Source organism: Peromyscus californicus, unplaced genomic scaffold, assembly GCF_007827085.1.
Source record: "Peromyscus californicus insignis strain IS unplaced genomic scaffold, ASM782708v3 Scaffold_10__1_contigs__length_136768540, whole genome shotgun sequence".
In the NCBI taxonomy this organism is placed as follows: domain Eukaryota; kingdom Metazoa; phylum Chordata; class Mammalia; order Rodentia; family Cricetidae; genus Peromyscus; species Peromyscus californicus.
This window is the reverse complement of record NW_026294391.1, coordinates 115,149,924-115,158,953: the sequence shown is the minus strand read 5'-3', so window position 1 is coordinate 115,158,953 and position 9,030 is coordinate 115,149,924. Positions and strand designations below refer to the sequence as shown.

The following is a 9,030-nucleotide window of genomic DNA, read 5'->3' as shown; positions in this document are numbered from 1 at the left end:
TCTTGAGATTGTTTTTTCTCCCCTCCTTTGGCACCTGGTGGGTTTTGTTGTAGTTGTTCCAGCCCCCTCATGCGGTTCCAAACTATCCCGCACTCATTCTACCCTCAGCAATAAAACTTAGGCTTGACTCTGGGAGCGTGGAGGACCCCGCGGCCGACCGCTGCTACCAGCTTGCCACTCAGCTGCTGGCGATTCAGGGACGTCCGGATGTCCTAGCTAGTCAATGGCGCTGCGGAACAACCCACTAAGTCTCAGACAAGACAAGAGGTGGCTGGAGTGGAGGTTTAGCCCAAAGCTGCCAGGACAGCAGCCTCTCCCTCGGGAGTCTCCAAGCAAAGGCGCTAAGTAGTTCCTACGTAGCGCTTTGCGCCCAGCACTCCACTTGCCCCTGTGGCTCCTTCTGGTCATCTTCTGATGCCCCTCGACCCCCCATAGGTGGCTGCTACAGGCCAGCGATATCCATTGCCCTTCCCATTGAAATCCATCTGAGTTTACATCCCGCTCACTCAAAGATTTGTCCAACCCGGGAAAGAGATAAAGAAAGAAACTGAGTTTATGTTTAGCATCCAGGAGCTATTTTATAAGGGATTTCTCCCAGATTTTTTTTTTTTTGAGGTAGAGTCTCTCACATAGCTCAGACTGTCCTCGAACTTGCTATGTAGCCAAGGACGCCCTTAAACTTCTGTTTCTCCTGCTCCACCTCCTGAGTGCTGGAATCTCAAGCGTGCACCACCATGCCCGGGTTCTCCAGATTTGTGTTATTGTGACATTTTGTAAATATAGAAGAAAGTTGCCGATATAGTACAATGAAAGGCTATTTACTCCCCATCCAGATGCAACATCATCTGTTAGCTCCTTGCAATACATTCCCCCCTCCCTGAATGTGTGTGTGTGAGTGTGTGTGTGTGTGTGTGTGTGTGTGTGTGTGTGTGTGTGTGTGTATGGCATCATTTGAAAATCGCGGCCATCATTAGACTTCACCTTTCTACTCTTCGGCACAGATCTTGTAAGAATGTGGACACCCTGCTATTAACTTCAATAGCATTCTCACACCTCCCTAGTAAACAGCGTCGTCCCTAAGGATATCTAGCAAACAGAAGAAAGACTCCCTTTCTTTCCCCACTCAAGACTCAAAACTTGTCGTAAAGACTCCCGTTCTTGGACTAGACATACATACAAATTGTTGTTCCCCGCCTCAGTGTCATGCCCACCCACCACCCCCAAAGCGGACCGCCAGGACCTAAGGGAGTCCTCTACCTGAGGGAGAGTTTGACAGAGTGGCCAGAGCGCAGAAGACCCAACAGATCTGAAACACAAATGCAAGCTCAGCACTCCCCTCCTTCAGTTTGAGGGTCCCTTGTTTCCCCATCCTATTTCAGGCACCCCCAAGAAAAACAATTACTCTCAAGAGGTTTTGCTTAGCCACCCTGTGCCCTCCTAGCCGCCCAGAGGACTAGTGAGCGCAAAGTGGCATTTGTGGCATGGGTCTTTGAGCTGGAGCTGAGCTACCTTGGGTCTTTGGCTTTGCCGGTTTTTTTTTCCCTTTTCCCCTTTCCCCTTTCTCCTTTTTTTTTCCGTCTCCCAGCACCCGCGGCTATGAGGCTCTGTACGTGGCCACTCCAGGCTCCCCATGTCCTTCCCAGCCCTTCCTGGCTGCGGGCCAGGGCTGTGGCGCTGAGCGCCCGCACGGCCTCCCCCCTCCTCCCTTCCGCCCTCCGGCCTCCAAAGGGAGCGGGCGAACTGTTGGGCGGGGCGCGGAGCGGAGCCTGGCCACACCTCCCGGGCCGGCTTTTTCTAGGGCTGCTGCGGGCCACTGGGCGCTGGCTGCTCCTGCTCGCCTCTCGGGGTGCGCTCAGCTCCAGCCCTGCTCCAGCCCGACTCCGGCCCTGCTCCGGTCCTGCTCCGGTCCTGCTCCGGTCCTGCTCCAGCCCAACTCCGGCCGTGCTCCAGCTCTCCTCCGCCACGCCTCTCTTGGAGCTCCGCGCCTTGACCCCCTGGCTCGCGGCTTTCGGTACCTCTGTCCCTTGGCGTCCCGCACTCCCACGACCTCGCGCCCTCCCAAGTCCCTGTGCCCTCTCTTCTACCCCCACAACTCCGCCACAGCCCTCCGCCCTTTCTCTGGCCCTCTCCATCTGTCCGTCAGTCGGTCTGTCTGTCCGCCTCCCCACCCTCCTTTTCCTTCCTCTGTCCCGCTTCTCTGGCTTGTTCCCTAGTTCGACTTGGCGGAGCAGCTTCGCAGGAAAATCCCAGAAACCTTTGCAAAAAGCTTACAATGAAATTTAAGAAGTTCTACGATTTCGGCGCCATTTTCGAGTGGAGAGGTGACTTGCGATCTAAAAAAAGAGGGGGAAGGGGACTTTTAGGCTGAACCCCCCCCCCAACTATGACGCTGATCACTGCAGACTGTAACTCTGTTATGCGGGGATAACTCTGAAAAAAAGTTCTGTGTCGCGCTGGGTGGGGGGTTGGGAGGGTGGGAAGCGTGTTTGGGGGGTCAGGGTGGGGAGAGGAAAGATCTTTAAAATGTCTAGCAAATGAGTGTGCCCAGAGAACTCGGAAAATGGACTGAGAAGAGTGAACAGGGAGGATCAGGAAGAGAAAAGTGAGTAAGGGGCGGTGGCCGACTGTCAGCCTCGCCAGGGTGGGGAGCGACTGGTTTTGACAGACTGTAAATAGGCGACTCTCATTTGTAAGCCATAAAGACTGTCCTGGAAAGAAATGTAAAATTCATTTTACATTGTCTCTCGCTAATTAAAACTTTTCAAGGTTGTTTAGTTTTTCCAGACTCGACGTTGGAAAAGTTTGGCTGGAAGGTGCGGAGGACGTTTATATCGTGCGTTTTGGGTGTGGGGGCGCACGGCATCTGCAACATTAAAAGGCAAAACGTTCTCAACTGTGAAGAGAGGAAGAGGCGTATTCTTTGGCTCTTAAATCATTTGGCCAAACACGTCGCAGTTCTGAAGGGGGTGGGGCCATGGCAACTCCAAAGTATTGATTCTTTGTCTATTGTATCAGTGAATGACCCTCTCCAGAAGTGACCAGACGCCTCTTTGTGTTCTCCTTTCGTAAGTAAAGTTCAGCCCAAGGGGAAATACATAAACCGGAGAGTGAGATGGCTTTTGAGGGATATAAGTCGTTGTAGTGTCGCTGGAAGAAAAGAAATGGGTGGAGTAAAATATATAGATGAATTTTGGTTCCGGTATATTCGTTAACAAAATGATCTAGAAGGACCTTCGTCTTTGACGCTGATGTCACTTCGAATGAACTTATGTTTTTTTAATAGTCAACTAAGGAAATGTTAAATTAGGATTGGCTTTAATCTCACATATTTGTGTGGAAAATAAAGTATAATTATACCTTTACTAAACATGTTTTTTTTCTCTCTCTTTTTAAGGGCGACCATCAACGGTTTTTTTTCTTCTCCATTATTCAGTGTCCATGTAAAAATGACTTGTAATATAGCCAAGACAAGACAGAATTTAGAGACTCGTTCCAACTTAAGGAGTGGGGCTATTATTATTAATGACTTTATTTATCATGACCTTATGGGTTTATTATCAGCGCATTTGTTAGCACTGGATCACAATCTGTTGTGTTAGGAATTTTGTACTTAGTTTAATTACATACTCTGTATATTTAATTAATTGATTGATTGATTTATTAATAGGACACAGCATTCATTGTACTACTTTTGAGAATGTTTTGTTTAAACAAAAGGAAATGAATGAATGTAACTTTTTGCTCAAGTGTGTCCATTTTGAAAATCAAGAGCGGAGCAGTGCCGGCCATTTCAAGACATGAGTTTCGTGGAAGTGCTTGAGAAGGAGCGATTCGACATCAAGTATTTAAAGTTCTTGATTCGTGTTTGATAAGTGACATTGATAAATGTAAATTATTGATGAATCAGTTTGAGTAACCAGCAATGTATGAGAATATCTAGGGGTTTCATCTATAGAACGTTCTCATGCTTTGTCTTCAAAAATAACTAATGACAAGGTGTTTACTGTAAGAACGGAGTTGAAGGAGATGTCTGCTGTCTGCACAAACAAGGCTATTCCATGCCTATAGTATTCAGTAAAACCAACTGGAGCTACCCAGAGGGTTTTCTGATTATCAAAAGTTCCTTGCATTGCTTTCCAATAAATGACCCAAAACTGGGGGCGATAAATGAGACTTAGGCAATGCAGCAGGAAGTTTCACCAAGACTTTGGAGCTGGCAAGAGTGATCCAGATGTTACCAAATTGTCTCAATTTATTTAATCTCATTTTTCATCTACTTTCTGAGGTAAGAGTCTCCCCCATCCCACTATCTGTCATAGCCCTGCTTTTCACCAATATACTTTCCCAATATTCATGGTGAGGGTGTGTGAAACCCGCATCCTTCACCTCACCAGCAGATCCTGGAAATCCAGCGAAGTTATAAGAAGTACTAACTTATAAAAAGTCCATCAACTTGGAGTGATAAGTCCTGAGAAGCATACATTGTACTTAATTCTCACCAGGGGGCAGGGCAAGGCGGGGCTCCCTTCTACTCACAGAGACTTTCTTCATTCACAGGTCGCAGAGCGACCCCCACCCTCGTTGACTCCGAAGGGATGCAGCAGCAATTCATGTTTTGGAGTATTGCCAAGGTTCAAAACATGAAGCGCTGCAACACCCCTTCGCGGGGAAGGTAGAAGGTGGGGGCCTGCAGAACAGACCCATGGGGGTTCTCCTAAAAGCCCCAAAGCAGGTAGGTGGGAGGGAGGGCAGGGACTGTCTCTTCAGTCCATGGGACTTAGTCTAGTGAGGGCCACTCTACACTGTTCAAGGGCCTGGGAGGGGGTGACTGGCCATGCACTTGGAGGAGGGACAAGATATCCTGCCCTCAGCCCACCACACTCAGTCGTGCCCTAGCAGCGTGAACAGTACTGCAGTGAGTGTTTGGTGCCCTGAAGTATTGTTTCCGCTGCCTGGGTAAGTCTGGGACTTCCACATGGGCACATCCACCCATCAGGTAAGTTTCGGTCCATCACATGCAGCACTGGGCCCAATGCCAGCGAGACTCCCGAACAGCTCCAGACTAGAGCTTTTGTGTTTGTCTTCCGTGAAACATTTGCGGATCTGTGACTATGACGGGGTGTGACAGACACTTTGTTGTTAGCACCTCGCTTCCTGCCCAGGTAAAACTGAACCGACTGGAAAGCAAGCACCACCTAGTAGAATACCACCCACAGGACAGCAATGAAGAAAGTTTCTTTAGTCCTCAACAACAAAATGGGGAGGGGGTTCCCCGAAAAGGAATGAGAAGGGGTCCGTCCGAAGGTGGTCGGGAATGATGACTTGAAGCAATCCCCATTTCTCTCTGCAGTTCCTGCTTAGATCCTGCATAGAAAAGACTTTAGGGATCAGGAAAGATTAAGGATCCCACGGCTGGGCTAGTGGGGGAGGGGGCGTCCCTGGATCTCAGGCATCCAAAAGAAACACATAGGTAGGCACATGACCTTGCTGATGGTGAACCCCAGGTGGCACAGTGAGAAGCAGTGACCTAACAGGAAGCCTCAGAGTGAGGCTCTACATTTCTAGACCCCTTTTGTCCCCATTTCCTCAAATCATCACACAATTCTACCCTGGCAGCAGGGACTCAAGGACACCTTTGTCACTGCCTAGAAATATTGACAGGCTCTGACAAAATGGTAAGCAGCATCAGAGGTATAGATTCAAGGTCCCTTTGTGACACCCCAAACGCTGTGTGCTGTGACAATGATCACAGCACCTCTGGAGTCCTCCACTCCCTTGAGGAGCCCTTGGAACCTGCGGTGAGAAAAGGGGTCCAGAGTCACCTGCGGACTGGAGAAGAGTGTTAATTACCTGAGCGAGGCCTTACTTTTCCTGTGAAAATAACTGTATATAATCTAGAGCATGGGCATGTAAAGTTCTGTTGGAAAACGGAGTGGGGGTGGTTGGTGGTGGTGAAATCTTTCTGCTTTGTCATCTTAAAAAAAAAATAAAATACACATACACACACCCTTCTGGTCTGTATGAGCTGCCTTGTAGTGATCGTCCCCAGGGACTGGATGCAGGCCCCCATAAAATTTACAGTTAGAGGAGGCCTTGTGCGCCTGGGAGTCTATCTCTAGCCACCAAATGTCTTTCTCCCAGACTCCCTTGCTCTTGAGCAATGTGTGGGAGGTGGTTTAGGTTCCTTTGGGCCCCCAAGGACCCCTGGGCTCCAAGGAGCACCAAGAGCCGCCCTCCGGACTTCGGCCAAGCCTCATCTCCATGTCCCCTACCACTTGTTGAAGCCACGCCCCCAGCTCCTGCCCCACCCCGCCCCCTGGCAGGGCCCCTCTGTCCCGGAATCCCCAGGGCAAATGGCTAACAGGTTCAGGCATCCGCGTTCCTATGCACTGGGTTGGAGGAGGGGCACTTTGAGACTCCTTACTCTCCCTCACCAGCTTCCCTTCTCCCTTTCCGCTGTTCAACAGGTTTTTCCCTTAAGTCAGAGGAAGAGCACCCGGGTGCACTGAAGGCGCCCACCCATCCAGAAGGATCTGGTCCGCACCATCTGGCTCCTTCCAGTGGGTGCCTGCAGGACTCAGGTGAGATTCAGGCGGGTTGGGGACTTTAAAGGACAGAGAGCAGGGTCGCAAATGATCCGATTTAGGGCCATTGCCTTCCAGAATCCAAAATGTCCTTTGCCCAAGGTGCCCAAGGGCGCCAAAATTGAGCTCATCCACACAGCGCCTGACTGCGTGGTGTCCTTTTCTGATTTGAAATGTTCTTCGCACCTTTATTTGCTCAGTTATGGTGTGCCTAGATTTTCTTCCAAGGGCAAAAATGTGAATAAAGCAATATTTTAGCCAAACACTTCCATGTCAATTAAGAAGATGGCAATTCGTTCCAGACTATAAATTCTCTTTAACAACTCCCTAAGGTATTTTTTAAATTGTTTTTTCAAACATTGCTAAATGTGCATCATAATGTGTGGGAGACTTGTATAAAGTGATTCAATTTATAGTCGGCTGATTAATTGATCCTCCATTACCACATTCAAAGAGGTACCTCTCCATTGTTTTCTCATTTTTTTCCCCAACACATGTTATTTGTTAGTGAGGAAGCTGTGTGCACGTGGCATTGTATAAAGTTTATTAGACAGACATGGCTCTTAAAACTATGAAAAGCTTAGCCTGGCTCTAAATCTAAACTTCGACATTTCTATAAGTCGTAGGACATGGCATTCAGGTTATTATGATACACTAGAATTGAACATGATTTTGTAACAATTTTAATAACAGGAATACTTCTGAAGGCATCTTCAGTTAGCAGTACTGGTTTGGTTTGGTTTTCTTTTTTTCCAACAAGGGAACACTACATCAACAATCTTGGGGATGTGGACACAGAAGAAGCACAGTCGTCTTCCAAACACTGTAATTTATATGCATTTTACCACACTAGATATTGAAAACCACCCTACTGGGGAGTTAAAAGAGAATCAATAACTAGTGTCATATTATATGTCTTTTAAAATGTTCCTGGAAAGTGTTTTATGATCTGTAAGTCAAAGGATCCGGTCCCAGCATTTCATTCTCCCTGCTAGTCCCCCCAATCCAGGCTCCTTTGTTTCAGTTGGCACGTAAACTTGTTTTTCCCACCAAATGAGTCAGTCATGATAGGAGCATCGATTGATTTGAACAGATGTGTGTCAATGTTACTTGGAAAAAACTAGATGCCAATAACCAGGGCCACAGGAAAAGGCAGTGGTTGTACCTCTGTAAAGCATTTATGCGTGCACACAGACAAGGACAAAAGTAGAATCCTAAACAGGCAAACATTTGGATATACTCCAGTACTGGGAGACTAAATAATTGTATGTTGCTTTTGATTTCCATTAACATGGGCAACTATCCAATTAAACATAAACCCAATAAGGACTCTGCAGTGCCCATTATTTTGCTTAGTATTCTAAAACACCATAACCTGTCCATCCATTGAGGAGGTGGGACTAGCAAGGGACTGGGTTTGCTCCTCAAACCTGGAGAAAACATGATTCTACAAGACAGAAATGAACTGACAGGCAGCTTTTCCTGAGAGATCGTGCGGGATGAAACTTACAAATAGGTTCAAAACGTTTGCTTGTGGAAGATCAATGAATACATATTGATAGAGATTGAAGGACTTGAACTGGAGGCTATACCAAGTTGACATTAATTCCTAGAGATCTATTTACCCATTGGCCAGAAGCGTATCTCGTGATCCCAGAAGTTTATATGTTCATCTTTAGAGTTACTGCATAACTCTTAAATGAAACACAGTATGTATACACCAATCATATCAAATATGTAACTCCCTGGCCCAGTACAGCCTGTCTATGCCCACCCATTAGTATCTGTTCACCAAGTTGGGATCCCCTGGCTCGTCCTAATATTTCACCCGTCTGCTTCCCTTGCTTCACAATTGATCTCCTCAAGTTCAAAAGGGCTTAGAGCCCTGTGGGCACCTTAAGCTCCGTCATTAGGGAGGAGCCTCTAAAGACTTCCTATGGTCCCTCAGCCTTGGAGCACTCCCCTTCAGCTCTTGAGCTCTGTCATCTGAGCAACTGGTGGAAACTGAAGAGGGGGCCCTGGCCCCAAATCAGGGGGCTGGGAATACTGCTTGCTTTGCAGCCTGAATTTCCTGAGGCAGAGCCCTGGCTGGGCGTTTGCTACCCCTCCCCCACCTCCACTCTGCAGCGTGAAAGGCAGCTTTTTGTGGCCCAGAAACAAAATCTTTGCCATCCTCATCTCAGCACTTGTCTGTCTGTGATTTGTTCACCTGCTTTCCCAACTGCTTCTGCAGATTTGTTGTGTGCAACCACTTTGAGAGAAGTTAGGCAGAAAAAGTGTCCAGAAACCCCGGGGATTCTGAAGATGAAGGCTGTATGGAGGCCTAGCTGCTGAGGCCTCATAATCCAGACTTCATGCTGTGCCAGGTAATGTCCCTACCTGGTCATCAGAAGCCTCCACCATAGTGACTGCAACAGAAAATGGAGTGAGCTAGTGGTTTGCGTAG

General features: G+C 47.9%; 1 long non-coding RNA gene across 1 annotated transcript; it reads left to right on the top strand.

Moving 5' to 3' along the window:
* Positions 1-2,522: 2,522 nt before the first annotated feature.
* On the top strand, positions 2,523-4,093 carry LOC128115992 (uncharacterized). The gene is made up of 2 exons (XR_008220340.1): positions 2,523-3,065; positions 3,395-4,093. It is a non-coding gene; the product is annotated as an uncharacterized LOC128115992 (long non-coding RNA).
* Positions 4,094-9,030: the final 4,937 nt, after the last annotated feature.